This window comes from Lactuca virosa, chromosome 8 (assembly GCF_052849685.1).
Source record: "Lactuca virosa cultivar CGN04683 chromosome 8, Lactuca_virosa_CGN04683_v6, whole genome shotgun sequence".
NCBI classification, from domain to species: domain Eukaryota; kingdom Viridiplantae; phylum Streptophyta; class Magnoliopsida; order Asterales; family Asteraceae; genus Lactuca; species Lactuca virosa.
The window spans coordinates 219,780,370-219,796,144 of NC_136433.1; the positions used below are offsets into that span (position 1 = coordinate 219,780,370).

General features: G+C 43.7%; 1 pseudogene across 1 annotated transcript; it reads left to right on the forward strand.

Moving 5' to 3' along the window:
- The first annotated feature begins 13,664 nt into the window (after positions 1 to 13,664).
- On the forward strand, positions 13,665 to 15,057 carry LOC145134333 (dehydrodolichyl diphosphate synthase 6 pseudogene; annotated as a pseudogene). Its single transcript, XR_013719076.1, has 2 exons — positions 13,665 to 13,804; positions 14,052 to 15,057. The product of XR_013719076.1 is annotated as a dehydrodolichyl diphosphate synthase 6 pseudogene (transcript).
- The last annotated feature ends 718 nt before the right edge of the window (positions 15,058 to 15,775 follow it).

The following is a 15,775-nucleotide window of genomic DNA, read 5'->3' on the forward strand; positions in this document are numbered from 1 at the left end:
CTTCCACTTTCAGTCTCGCATAAATTTCATACCAAAAACTTTATTCGCTACATCAAGGTTCATTCATCTCAAACTCTGCTTTAAAATGTTTTTGTATACCAACCCTCAAAAACCAAGAACACAGCCAAGGTCCAAAAACAAGACAACTCATTTATATACTTTTGCTACAAGTAACAAGAAAGGAAATATATATATATATATATATATATATATATATATATATATATATATATATATATATATATATATATATATATATATATATCATTCAACACACTACATTCATTCAAAAATTTAGTTCCTTAAAATGTTTTTATCAAAACAAATCATTGTACAAGATAGAAGATAAAAGTGAGTCCAATATTTGACTAAAATAAGAGGAAAAAGTTATATTTTAGTACCTATAATTTCAAACAACCAAAAAGTATTACATAACTATATGTGTGATATGATGAATGAACAAGCTCTTCAAAGAGGCCAAAAAATGAGTTCTTCGGTTGCAAGCCAAAATCATATGATGAAGGTATGTGTAGACGGGGTCGATTACAGAAAAGAAAACCTGACCATTGGCTTTCACAAATGCTGTTGTTGCTAAACTTAATCCCCCCCCCCCCCCCCCCCCCCCCCCAAAAAAAAAAAAAAAAGGAAAATACTAGTTGCCATATATCATTCCGAACTAAAAATAAAAAAAAGATTTAATTAAAAGTTGAAAATATGAAAATTGATTAATTGGGGTTTCGAACCAACTCACCTTGCCTTAGTGATAACATGGAGAAAAAGAATCCCATGGCTATCAATGCAAAAGCAAGAGGGAAAGACTCCAAAAATAATAATAATAATAATAATAATAATAAATATATATATCAATATTAGTAATAGTGAAAGGTAAAACCAAAATCCATAATTATTTTATAAATTATACTCACCGCAAAGGACTCGACCATCTTTTCTGGCTTTTTTGGAACCATGTCTCGAGACACGGAAACAATGTAATGTCCTTGCTAGGGCTGTAAACGAACTGAACGTTCGGCGAACCGTTCGTGAACTGTTCGGCGGGAAGTTCGTTTATGTTCGTTTATTTAATAAATAAACGAACATGAACACAAATTTTCGTTCGTTTAGTTAAACGAACGAATATGAACAATGGTCTCGTTCGTGAACGTTTGTTTATGTTGTTCGTTTACGTTCGTTTATGTTCGTTCGCTTAAGTTTTTTATGTTAATATATTTTCAATTGTTTTTGTTATTACATTACTATATTATAGTTCGTTTATTTTCATATATGTTCAATTCTGTTTGTTTATCTTTGTTCGTTTATGTTCGTTCGTTTATGTTCGTTTAGCATGTTCACGAACATAAACGAACGAACATGAACAAGACAATTTGTTAAACGAACGAACATGAACAAGAAAACTCCGTTCATTTATCCGTTCGTGTTCGTTCGATTGTTCGGCTAACTTAAACGAACGAACATGAACAAGCCTTTGTTCGTGTTCGTTCGGTTCGTTTACAGCCCTAGTCTCCTTGCAATAGATCCGTTGCATCCTAAATAATTAATTAATTAAAAGATTAATGTCTAATTAAACATGACATAAATGTGATAACTAGTAATGTACTATCATTGATTTGTTTATAATAGCATCGTATTTTCATTTCTCCTAATTACAACATTGTTGAAAATTCTACACAATTTGTATGATTCATTTAAATACAAATGAATTTTTCATTGCTATAACCGAATAGATTTTTTAAAGTATAATGCCCTAATATATATATATATATATGTATATATATATATATATATATATATATATATATATATATATATATATATGTGTGTGTGTGTGTGTGTGTTGATTGTATGTTTAGGGTTGGGTTGAGGAGGACCTGCTTTGTGTTGAAGGCCAACAGACTCGGGGCGGTCCGAATAGACTGCAGACCCATCGGGGCGTATCAGTCAGGCTGAAGGTCCGGAGAACGGTCCAGACAGGCTGAAGGCCCGGGAGGGCGGACCATACATGCTGAAGGTTTTGAGAGTGGGCCAAACAGACTGAAGGCCCGATGCGGGCGGTCCAGTCATACTGCAAACTCTATACGCATGGTGTTTGTTATGATATGATATGGTTATGGTTTGTATGGCGTTGGTATTTTGGGGGAACTCACTAAACTTCGGGCTTACATTTTTGGATTTTGTTTCAAGTATTTTGGATGATCGCGGGAAGGCGAATGCTTGATCGTGCACCTCCTCACATTTTATGATTTTGATTTCTGGGATACTCTGATATGAAACTATTTTGAAAACACTTTGTAATAAATAATGGTTTTTGGATGCTTGAAAAAGTTTTAAATTTTAATGAATTTTATGGATGTTACATTGTATCATGTATCTTCTTGTCTGTGTAGATGATTTAACTCTTACCGGCAATCAGGAATCAATCATCTCTAATTTTATGAATCTTTTGAATCAAGAGTTTGCCATAAAGGATCTGGGGGATCTTAATTACTTTCTTGGTTTGGAAGTAAGCTACACTGTTGATGGCCTGTTCTTAAGTCAGGCTAAATATGCTATTGATATTCTCACCCGTGCTGGTTTAATTGACTCTAAGCCCATGCCAACTCCTTTGCTTGTCAATGAGAATTTTTCTTCGGATGGTCCCTTGTTTTCTGATCACAGTCTCTATCGGTCATTGGTTAGAGCTCTCCAGTATTTAACTATTACAAGGCCTGATCTCTCTTATGCTGCCAATCAAGCAAGTCAGTATCTTCATGCTCCCACCACTGCTCATTTTCAGTCTGTTAAACGCATTTTGCTAGGGATGAGCATCGGAACCGGGTACCCGCTTTTGGAACCGGAACCGCCTCGGAACTGCCGGTTTTGGAACCGGAACTGCCTTAAGCGGTTCCGGTTCCGGTTCCTAAAGTTATGGAACCGTCTTAAGCGGTTCCAGTTCCGGTTCTCGTTTTTTCGGAACCGCTACCCGTTGGGTACCCGCCGGAATCGGTTTATATATATATATATATATATATATATATATATATATATATATATATATATATATATATATATATATATATATATATATATATATATATATATATATATAACATCCGGATTCCACTAGGCGCTCAGACTTGCCGAGTAGGATCACGAATTCTTGTCTGGATTAATGATCGGACTCGACGAGTCGATGCGTGGACTCGGCGAGTCCACGCTGTAAAGTGAAACCCTAAATCTCAGGGCATGAGCCCTATTTAAAGGCCCTTATGGCCGTCATTTGCGGCCACTACTCCCCTGTGAAAACCCTAGAGAGAAAAGAGAGCTTAGAGAGCATTTTGGAGGCTAATTCTTCATCCTTTGGTGTGATCTTGCAAGAAGGAGTGAGAAAATCCAAGCTAGATCGGTTGTGGAGCTTGGATCTGTGTTGTTCACACTGAGATTCACGTTTTGAGGTACAAGTTCCTTCCCATTTCGTGTATTTGATAGATTCCTTGAATCTAGGGTTTCCTTTGCACAATTTTGAGTTAGATTGTGAAGCATATGAGGTCCCTTTGGGTATAGATGATAGATCTGGACCTTGAGAGGTCCAAAAGGTCCCAAGCTTCCAGCTTTATGAGGTTTCATGTGAGCCTTCAGAGTAAAACCCCATTTTAAAGGTTATTTCTCCATTTTTGGTCTTATAAGCATTGCATGAACGTAAAGTTTGAACCTTTACGTGACTTTCGAGTGTTAGAAGGTTGGATCTACTGGTTGGTGAAGCAGATCTGACCTCAAAAGATCGTTTGAGTGTTTTCATGGGAGGAACTCGCCAAGCCCATAAGGGACTCGACGAGTCGAGTCGGTTTGCCCCGCGATTTGCGACCAGTGATAACCCGTTGAGTGTAGGGTTGACTCAACGAGTCGAGTGAGGACCAGGGGCGAAGAGGACATGCATGTACTCGCCGAGTCACTCGAGTGCACTCGACGAGTCTGGTCAAAGTTTGACCGTTGACTTTTGTTGACTTTTAGGGTTTGGTCAATGTTAGGGTCTTTGAGCCATGAGAGGGGTAAAATGGTCTTTTACCCTTCTGGGAGTATTAAGAGAGGGATTAGTCTAGCCTTGAGGGTTGTATTGATTAGAGTGCTTATTCCATGTGAATAGGCGGGGGCTAGACCAGATTTTACCGAGCTCGAGATTTACCGAGTTACCCGAGGTGAGTCTTCTCACTATACTTTATCTAGAGTGGTAATTAGAGTTATGTGACAGAGTATCTTGTATGCTATTTATGTGATTGTGATACACTGCATTATTTCTATGTGATTCATGCCGTGTATGTTCCAGAGTTTACAGAGTTAGAACCGGAAGGTTCACAGAGTTAGGACCAGAGGGTCCACAGAGTTAGGACCGGAGGGTCCACAGAGTTACAGCCTCGAGTGGCTAATATGTGTTATATGTGGTATTTTGGGGAACTCACTAAGCATTTATGCTTACAGTGTTGTGTTATGTGTTTTAGGTACCAGTGAGGATTGCGGGAAGACGCCGGCATGATCAGTACACACATGAGGAGTTTTATACATTATGATCTTGGGGTTGTGTTTCTATGGATTGATATGTGATACAATGACATTTTTATAATATTTATGAATGAAAGTATGTTTTTGAAAATGTGAAAAATTGTTTAAAATTTCGGTGTTACAAGTTGGTATCAGAGCCTTGGTTTGAGGGATTCGGATGCACCTTCGAGCGCATTTGAACTCAAACTGAGGATTTGAGGAAATTTTTCGAAATAAAACAAAATTTTTCTAAAAGAGTAAAAAGATTTTGAAAAGAGCAGAGCAGAGCAGTGTGTACGATCAGCCAGCGCCCGAACGGTGATTTCCCACAATACCCTTATATTATGTGTTATGAGATATGAGATAATATGTTATGCATACTAGAGTAGGCTAGGTATTCTTATTAGGACTAGAGTGGCCTGATTTGTGATGCCTTAGCCTAGGGGTTTTGCTGCTAGGAGATGCTTGAGAGTGAGTAGATAGCAGCGAGGAGCTTATGAGAGATCTGCTAGAGAGTAGACTATGCATAGTGAGGGTAGAGTACTTGGGATTTGGGATCCTAGGAGGAGGACTTGGGGTGAATACTGATGCGGTGTGGACGGTAGTATTGGGCCCGTACTACCGAAGACACCGGATCAGTGCGCAGCCCAAGTAAGAATCCTTAGGGTACCAGGGATCGAGTAGGAATGGGATATCGAGTGTGTGCACACTCGAGTGAGTCTCTGATATTTTGTGTTGTATTTCAGAGAGACATCATGGTTGGGACACGCCACACACCTGAGAGCAGTGGTGTTAGTGATGAGGAGATCCGCAGGTTGATTCATGAGGAGGTGGCTGCTGCCATCCGAGCCGAGATACCAGAGATGTTTGGGTCTATCAAGACCACCCTGATCGAGACTTTTGGCGAGCGTTACGCTGCTCTTACTGATGTTGCTGTTCCTGCAGCCACCGCAGCCGTCGCTGCTGCGAGGCCGCAGGGGGTGACTCGTTGCTGTACCGAGAGTTCAGCAACACGAAGTCACCAGAGTTTGACGGGACGCAAGATCCGATCGCTGCGATAAGATGGATTTCTGATATTGAGGGATGCTTCTATACGTGTTCTTGACCGGAGCATCTGAGAGTTCGGTTCGCACTGAACCAGCTTCGCTTGGGAGCGAAGGACTGGTGGAAGTTTGCGACAGCGCACTACTCTTCTGCAGAGCTTGCCGCGGTGACCTGGAAGAGGTTCACCGCTATGTTTCGTGATGAGTACGTTCCCCCGGTGGAAAGGGAACGTTTGGCCCAGGAGTTCTTGACCCTCAAGCAGGGTACCGAGTCTGTTACAGTGATCACCAGGATGTTCCATGAGAGGGCGATGTTCTGCCCTGAGCACGTGTCTTCCGAGCAGGCACGCATGAGTCGGTATTTAAGCATTTTGAGGAGAGACATCCGCGAGTTCGTGGCGAACTCGTCGTACCGAACATTTGCCGAGCTTCAGGTAAATGCCCGGAAGAGGGAGATTGAGCTCGAGACTCAGGCCAGGGAGGAGGCGAAGTCTCAAGGGAGGGATCGGCGACCAGCACAGTCCCAGCCGGCAACCAAGCGGGCCAAGCCCGCCGATTCGAGATCAGGGAACCAGAAGAGCCGCACTTGCGGCAAGTGCGGCAAGAGTCATGAGGGGGTTTGCAGAGCAGGGTCTTGCTACAAGTGTGGCAAGGAGGGGCACATGGCCAAGGATTGCCCCAAGGGGTTTGCAGTCTGTTTTCACTGCAACCAGACCGGACACCGGAAGGCCGAGTGTCCGCAGTTGCGGGGGTCAGCCCAGGGAGCATCACAGGGATCTGCCCCTGCTGCAGAGAGTCGGCCAATGAAGGCGGAGGCGCCAAAGGCTCGCGGGAGAGCCTTCCAGTTGACAGCGGAGGAGGTCCGCGCAGCGCCAGATGTTGTGACTGGTATGTGTTCTTTCACCTATTTATTTTGAGTTTATGGTGTTATGCTTATATTATGATATGCGTAGGTACATTTCTTGTGAGTTCTGTACCTGCTTTGGTGTTATTTGACTCGGGTGCGAGTCGGTCTTTTGTGTCGTTAGCCTTTAGTCAGCACATCAGTATCTGTCGAGAGGCGTTGAGTCGACCTTTGCGAGTTTCCATAGCTGAAGAGAGAGCGGTGTATGCCACTGATGTGATTCGAGGATGTGTACTCGAGATCTTCGGCGTTGAGTTTCCGATTGATTTGGTCCCGATTGCGATGGGAGATGTCTGTGTCATCGTGGGCATGGACTGGTTGAGCAAGTTTGGAGCGGTTATCGACTGCGAGCGACAGTTGGTGACCATACGAGACCCTAGTGGGGGAGTTCTTACGGTTTATGGCGAGGGTACCCATTCTGGGTCAGCGTTTTGTTCGGCCGCTAGAGCGAGGCAGAGCTTACAACAAGGCTGTAGTGGGTTTGTGGCTTATGTGATGGATACGAGAGTAGATGCAGAGAGACCGAGGTCGGTCGATGAGGTCCCAATAGTGCATGAGTTCCCGGATGTTTTCCCCGAGGAGTTGTCGGGTGTGCCGCCCGAGAGGCAGCTAGAGTTCCGTATCGATTTGGTTCCGGGGGCAGCGCCTATCGCCAAGGCGCCCTATCGCCTTGCGCCACCAGAGATGCAGGAGTTATCCTCACAGCTACAGGAGCTGCTGGGGAAGGGGTTTATTCAGCCGAGTAGCTCGCCGTGGGGAGTGCCGATCCTTTTTGTCAAGAAAAAGGATGGTTCACACCGGATGTGCATCGATTACCGGGAGTTGAACAAGTTAACGGTCAAGAACCGTTACCCCTTACCGAGGATCGATGATTTGTTCGATCAGTTGCAGGGAGCGTCTTGGTTCTCCAAGATTGATCTGAGGTCTGGATATCATCAGATGAGAGTGCGTGATGAGGATATCCAGAAGACGACGTTCAGGACTCGTTATGGGCATTACGAGTTCGTGGTGATGCCTTTCAGGCTCACCAATGCTCCGGCGGCGTTCATGGATCTCATGAACAGGGTGTGCAGACCAATGTTGGATCGTTCGGTGATAGTGTTCATTGATGATATATTGGTATATTCGAGATCCAGGGAGCAGCATGAGGAGCATTTGAGAGAGATCCGTGGAGTTCTGAGATCGGAGAGGCTTTACGCCAAATTCTCCAAGTGTGATTTCTGGTTACGAGAGGTCCAGTTCCTGGGACATCTCTTCAACCAGAATGGGATATTGGTCGATCCGGCCAAGATTGAGGCGGTGATGAGTTGGGAGGTGTCGAGATCCCCCACCGAGATCAGGAGTTTTCTGGGGTTGGCCGGCTATTATAGGAGATTTATTAAAGATTTCTCCAAGATTGTTGTTCCTCTCACCAGGTTGACCCGAAAGGGCGTGGCTTTTAGTTGGGGCCTAGAGCAGCAGGCCTCCTTTGAGACACTTCGCCAGAGATTATGCGAACCCCGGTACTAGCCCTTCCGGAGGGGATGGAGGATTTTGTAGTGTATTGTGACGTGTCGATATCGGGATTGGGTGCGGTGCTGATGCAGAGAGGGCATGTGATAGCATACGCATCGAGGCAGCTGAAGCCTCATGAGGCGAGGTATCCTACTCACGATCTAGAGTTGGGGGCTGTGGTGTTCGCCCTCAAAATCGGGCGTCACTATCTGTATGGGGTCCGGTGTACCATATACACGGATCACAAGAGCTTGAAGTATTTGATGGATCAGCCCAACCTGAATATGCGCCAGAGGAGATGGTTAGATGTGGTAAAGGATTATGAGTGTGAGATCCTGTACCACCCGGGCAAGGCTAACGTTGTAGCCGATGCCCTGAGTCGTAGGGCGGAGAGTGCCCCGATACGTGATGTTTGTTTGAGGTTGACGGTGATGACTCCGGTGTTGGACACCATTCGGGAGGCCCAGGTAGAGGCCATGAGACCGGAGAACCGCAAGAGGGAGCGGGTGATCGGGCAGGTGTCTGAGTTCGTTGCCGATAGTCGAGGGCTTATGACCTTTCAGGGTCGGATTTGGGTGCCATTTGAGGGCGGGGCACGTACCATTCTGATGGAGGAGGCGCACAGATCGAGGTTCTCGATCCATCCCGGGGCCACTAAGATGTATTTGGACTTGAAGAAAGACTATTGGTGGCCCTGTATGTAGAGGGATGTTGCGTGGTTCGTGGAGAGGTGCTTGACCTGTCGCAGGGTTAAGGCCGAGCACCAACGTCCGCATGGCAAGTTGCAGCCAATTGAGGTTCCCCAATGGAAGTGGGAACAGATTTCTATGGATTTCATCACCAAATTACTGAGGACTGCGAGGGGTGTCAATGCAATTTGGGTGAACGTCGACCGGCTGACGAAGAGTGCTCACTTTCTTGCTATCAGTGAGAGCTCTTCTGCAGAGAGGTTGGCAGAGTTGTATGTGAGGGAGGTGGTATCGCGGCATGGAGTGCCGATCTCTATTGTGTCAGATCGGGATGTACCTTTCACTTCCAGGTTCTGGAAGAAGTTCCACGAGGAATTGGGCACGAGGCTGCATTTCAGTACCGCCTACCACCCCCAGACGGACGGACAGAGTGAACGGACGATTCAAACGCTCGAGGACATGCTCCGCGCATGTGTGTTAGACTTCGGAGGAAGTTGGGACACGTATCTGCCGTTGGCTGAGTTTTCCTACAACAACAGCCACCATTCGAGTATTGGTATGCCTCCCTTCGAGTTGTTGTATGGGAGGAGGTGTCGGACTCCCATTTGCTGGGGAGAGGTAGGGCAGCGTGTGATGGGTAGCACTGAGATAGTGCTTCGGACGACAGAGCAGATACAACAGGTTAGACATAGGTTACTGACGGCCCAGAGTCGTCAGAAGAGTTACGCGGATAGGCGACGATCCGACCTTGAGTTCCAGGTGGGAGACTTCGTACTCCTGAAGGTATCTCCTTGGAAAGGAGTGATCCGATTCATGAAGAGGGGCAAGCTGGGGCCCCGGTACATCGGTCCGTTCAAGGTGACCGCGAGGGTGGGCAGAGTAGCATATCGGTTGGAGCTACCTGCGGAGTTGAGCCAGATTCATGATACCTTCCACGTGTCTCAGTTGAGGAAGTGTATAGCCGATGAGTCGGCAGTGGTGCCACTGGAGGATATTCAGGTGGATGCGAGCCTGAATTATGCGGAGAGGCCAATCGCGATTCGGGATCGGAAGATCAAGGTTCTGAGGAACAAGGAGGTATCACTGGTGCAGGTCCAGTGGGAGCATCGGAAGGGGTCCGAGCTGACCTGGGAGCTGGAGTCGGAGATGCGGGAGCAGCATCCAGAGTTGTTTGCCGAGCAGGACTTCGAGGGCAAAGTTTGATTCTAGTGGGGGAGAATTGTAACATCCGGATACCCAGGTATCTTATTTTTAAGTATTTTGTTGAATTTTAGAAAGGGACTCGGCGAGTAGGCGCTTAGACTCGCCGAGTGGAATCACGCTTCTGCCAGCCTGGATTTAATGAAGGGACTCGGCGAGTCCGCGCTGTTAAATGAAGCCCTAATTTTCGGGGCTTGTGCCCTATTTAAAGGCCCTTATGGCCGTCATTTGAGGCCACCTTGTTCCAGAGAAACCCTAGAGAGAGTGAGGAAGGCTTGAGTGCAAGAAAGAGCTTATAATCTTCATTTTGGGGTGATTTTTTTGCTAGAGAAAGAAGAGAGGATCCATCTAGAACGTGAAGGGAGCTTGGATTGGAGCTAATCATCTTGAGATATTGTCTCTGGAGGTATAATCCCTTCTATTTCGTATTGATATGATATATTTCATGACTTTAGGGTTTTTACCTCCCTTTTTTATAAGATCTAGTGAGTATGAGGTCCCCTTTGTGTTGATGATATCAGATCTGGACCTTGAGAGGTCCATAGAGTCACTACCTTCTAGCTTTTTGCAAGCAAATAAGCAATTGGAGACTAGGTTGCCATTTCTAGTGATATTTCTCCATTTGAGGCTTGATATGGGTTGCATGCACGTAAAGGTTGCACATTTATGTGACTTTTGAATGTTAGAAGGATGGATCTACTGTTTGGTGAAGCAGATCTGACCTCAAGAGATATTTTGAGAGTTTTCATGGGAGGAACTCGCCGAGTCCATAAGGGACTCGACGAGTCGAGTCGGGTTGCCCCGTGACTCGCGATCCGTAACGACCCGGGGAGTATAGGGTTGACTCAATGAGTCAAGTGAGGACCAGGGACGAGGAGGCAGGCATGTACTCGCCGAGTCACTCTAGTGCACTCGGCGAGTCTGGTCAATGTTGACTGTTGACTTCTGTTGACTTTTAGGGATTAGTCAGGGTTTGGACTTATGAGCCATTAGAGGGGCAGAATGGTCTTTTACCCTTCTTAGAGAACTTATAGAGAGGAGTTGGCCTAGCCTTTTGAAGTTGTATTAATTAGAGAATTTATTTATGTGATTAGGTGAAGGCTAGTGCAGTATTTCAGAGTTCGAGGTTTACCGAGTTACTCGAGGTGAGTCTTCTCACTATACTTTACCTAAGGTGGTAATTAGAGTTATGTGACAGAGTATTTTGTATGCTTTTGCATGATGTGATTTCTATGTGACTTATGCTATGTATGTTACAGAGTTTACAGAGTTAGGACCGGAAGGTCCACAGAGTTAGGGCCAGAGGGCGCACAGAGTTATGGGACTGGAGGGTCCCACTGAGACACATTGACCAGAGGGTCAAACAGAGTTATAGCCTCGAGTGGCTAATATGTGTTGTGTGTGGTATTTTGGGGAACTCACTAAGCATTTATGCTTACAGTGTTTTGTGTTATGTGTTTCAGGTACCAGTGAGGATCGCGGGAAGGCGCCGACATGATCAGTACACACTATTGGAGTTTTATACATTATGATCTTGGGATGTGTTTTTATGGATTTGATATGTGATACATTGGGATTCGAGAATATTTATGAATGAAATTATATTTTAAAAAGTGAAAAATTGTTTTGAAATTTACGGTGTTACATTTTTCCAGTTGGTCCTCCCATTGCAACCATTCTACCTCCTGAACACTCAAGCAAAGATTAATACAAAGAAATCCAATTATATATCATCCAGTAAACCAAATCACTAAATATACACACCAATTGGCTAACACAACCTTGCACTCTTTCTTATGCTTGGACTATTTCTTCACCTAATTTTACACACAAGCACCATTTCAATTCACAATCAATTTGGTACAATCAAAATCACGTCCTTCACATCTAAAAATTGATATGGCCAGATTTTCTTTGATCTTCAAGAACAAATAAAAGTACATCGAAATATAAACTGAATTCGTTTAACTCTTCCCTTGGCTTCTTCCTTCCTTGTCCAAACAAATCAACCAAACACCCTATTGAATGTTGTAACAGTAGCCGGCAACCCAGTTGCCTTCCTCTTTCTTCTCCCCTCGACAGCAAAAGCACAAATGGTGCTTCTTTCCACCCATTAATCAACCAAGAATCGGATCCAACCACTTGTTTGGACCATTTAAACAAATCAGCCTCAACCCAAACATTCATCAATTTTCAATCAAAACAATCAAAAGAAAACATCCCAGTTCATCATCGATATAAGTCGACACAAACAAAAAAAATGAAACAAGAAGGTTACCTGTTAGCCGGCTGCTTCCGTTCATCTTCGTCCCTTCGATCAGGCAAGAAACCGAAGACCCATCCGCTCATCTTCTATCGACTGGAGCAAAGCACCCACCAAGACCGAGGACTAACACCTCACAGCCGGAAGAGATGAGCAAAACTTTGCTGCTTCTTCACGCCCAGCGGCGGCTGGAATGAGAGGAGGCCCTAGGGTTGTGAAAAATGCAGAAGCAGGGATATAGAGGGAGAGATATGAGAGAGAGAGGGAGAGAGAGAGAGAGAGAAAGAGAGAGAGAGAGAGAGAGAGAGAGAGAGATTGTAGGAATTGCTAAACATAGGTAAACAATCAATTACCATTTTACCCTTATGACAGTTTTAAAGTTACACTTTAATTCCTGTAATTTTAAGAATTTACATAAATGGCCCATTCGATAATAGCCTTAGATTTAGTTTTTTAAATGGTTCAGATGTGTTCTCGCGTTCTCAACCTTTTAGGTGTTCTCATTTGATCCTACTCCTATATATATATATATATATATATATATATATATATATATATATATATATATATATATATATATATATATATATATATATATATATATATATTATTTCATATAAATATGTGTGTTACTTAGACCGGTTTAGAATATATATTGGTCCAATTTTGTCCGTCTTTGGTACGAATTGACTTGATTCGGATCGAACTAAATTGCGGTTTTATCGACAAAAGTTAACAAAATTAATGTAACCGGGTTACCCGCTCTCGGAACCGGAACCGCCGGTTCCGGGACTGGTTCCAAACATTTAAGAACTGCCTAGAGCGGTTCCGGTTCCGGTTCTAACTTTCTAGGAACTGCCGGTTCCGGTTCCGGTTCCGGTTCTCGCCAAATGAGGCGGGTACCCGCCTATGCTCATCCCTACATTTTGTGATATGTTAAAGGTATGGTTTCTTTGGTCTCTACTTTCGCCATAACAAACAAATACCATTTTTGGGTTACTCTGATGCTGATTGGGCACGTTGTCTTGAAACTCGTCGCTATACTTATGGCTATTCGATTTTTCTTGGTGGAAATCTCATCTCTTGGAGTGCCAAGAAACAACCTACTGTTTCCCGATCAAGTTCTGAGTCAGAGTACCGGGCTATGGCAAACACGGCAGCTGAAATAGTTCAGATCACTCACCTCTTGCGTGAACTTCATGCTCTTCCTCCAGATCGGCCTACATTGTTATGTGATAATAAAAATGCCCTGTTCATGACTCAAAATCCTGTTTCTCACAAACGCGCCAAAAGGGAACTTGTGGCTTTTAGTAAACTTTACACCAAGTTCATTTCTACCAAGCTTCAGGTGGCAGATATCTTCACCAAAAGTCTTCCACGTCCGCAAGTTGTTGGACAGATGTTCCAAATATTTTTAATTTTATAAATATTACATGTTCTTTGTGAAAATGTTATTCACAAAAATTAGGATAATTTAGTTAAGGTGTATATATGAGGTTGATGACCGGTCCAAGGAATGTTCTTGAACAATTTTATCTCCCCTTTAATTTCGTTCACTAATTCTCTCTGCCCCCGTCTTTTTTAGTATATATCATGAATTTGAAAGTTTTTTTTATGAACAGAAATAAGCGGGTTCTCTTCTTCACCAGTGATATCCATCGCTAACATAAACTAAAGCACTGTAAGTTTATAATTCTCCATACCCTGTTTCAATTCTTGCTCGAATGACATCAAACAGAGACTCAACTGTTGGATGATCACAACTTAATTCTTTATGATTACACATAATCTCCGTATTACAGTGTTGAGCTCCATTGTTTTCGTTCATAAACGTATAGCAGCACTGTGTTTAACTATAATTTGACAAAACAATTTCTGATATCTATCATGATCAAATTTTGATGTGTCTTCAATCCTGTTTCTAACAGAAAAAATGGAAGAAGAAAGAACAACTGGCGTCGTTAGCAGGTTCGTAGGAGGATTACACATCATGAGACGATTCTTGTTTCGAGTGATATCATCTGGTCCAATCCCAGAACACATCGCGTTCATCATGGATGGAAACCGAAGATTTGCAAAAAAATGGAAGCTCGAAGAAGGTGCAGGCCACAAAGCCGGATTCCTAGCACTCATGTCGCTGCTAAAATACTGCTACGAGATGGGAGTAAAATACGTCACCGTTTATGCATTCAGCCTCGATAACTTCAACAGACGCCCAGATGAAGTCCAATACGTAATGGATCTAATGCACGAAAAAATCCAAGGGTTTTTGAAAGAATTAGATATGGTGAATCGGTATGGAATCCGAGTGTTGTTTATTGGGGATCTGAATCGGCTTTCTGATCCGGTGAGAATAGCGGCGGAGAAAGCCATGGAAGCGACGGCTATGAACACGAAAACTTATCTTTTGGTATGTGTGGCATATACTTCGTCGCATGAAATCCCGCGTTCTATTTATGAAGCTTGCGAGGAGAAAAGTCGCCGGAAAGTTGGGGAAGAGGAGGAGGAGCAGGAGGAGGTGATCAAAGTGGTGGATTTGGAGAAGAAGATGTATATGGGGGTGGCGCCGGATCCTGATATTCTGGTGAGGAGCTCTGGCGAGACGCGGCTGAGCAACTTTTTGCTGTGGCAGACCTGTAACAGTTTGTTGTATTCTCCGAAAGCGTTGTGGCCGGAGATGGGGTTGCGACATGTTGTTTGGGCGATCTTGAAATACCAAAAGAATTATTTCTATTTGGAGAAGAAAAAGAAGGATGCTTGATTTATGACGTTATTTATTATTTATTATTATTATTATTATTATAATAAGGTGTTTAAGTTTAAAGTAATTTTACTATGTTAGTTCATATCAATTTAGGTTTGTAAGACGTTTCATCAAATTATGCCCAAAAATGGCTTACATACTAATGTTGTTAATGGATCTTGTGTTTTAAACTTGTGGAGTTATATCATATTTTCCTTCATGCTTAGCAAGAGGAGTTATGTTTTGGTTAATGTAGTTCACTACTTCCAAATATAGGACGATACTAAAGTCACCCATATGTTGATTAAAGTCCAAAACTTATGATGGGAAGGAATATAGTCAAGAAAAATATTAAGGGCGTGTTTGGTTGGTAGAAAATGATTGAAATTCGAGAGAAAATGATTTTAATTCCTCGAATCCATATGTTTGGTTGGACTTAGAGGGAAAATTGATTCCTAAATGAAATAAATTTTCCATCATATGGAAGAAAATGAATTCATTCCAAAGTTGGATGAAAAACTTTACTTCTCATCAAGGAAAGTGGCAAATTACGAAAACGCTCCCTTTACTTATTAGAAAACCAACACTCACCACTACTGCTACCGACCACCAACAGCCACTGCCACCACCACCTACCACCAGCGCCGCCACCACCACCACCACTACCATCACCTGCCACAGACAACCACTGCTGTCACCACAACCACTACTATTACCCGCTACCAACAGCCATCGCCACCACTACCATCACACACCACAATTACCATCGTCGTCACCGCTATTACTACCACCACCACCACCATCACCCACCACTACCATCGCTGTCACCAACACCACCGTCGTCGTTACCACCGCTGCCGCCATCACTACCACCACTACCGCCGCCACCATCACCCACCACTACTACCA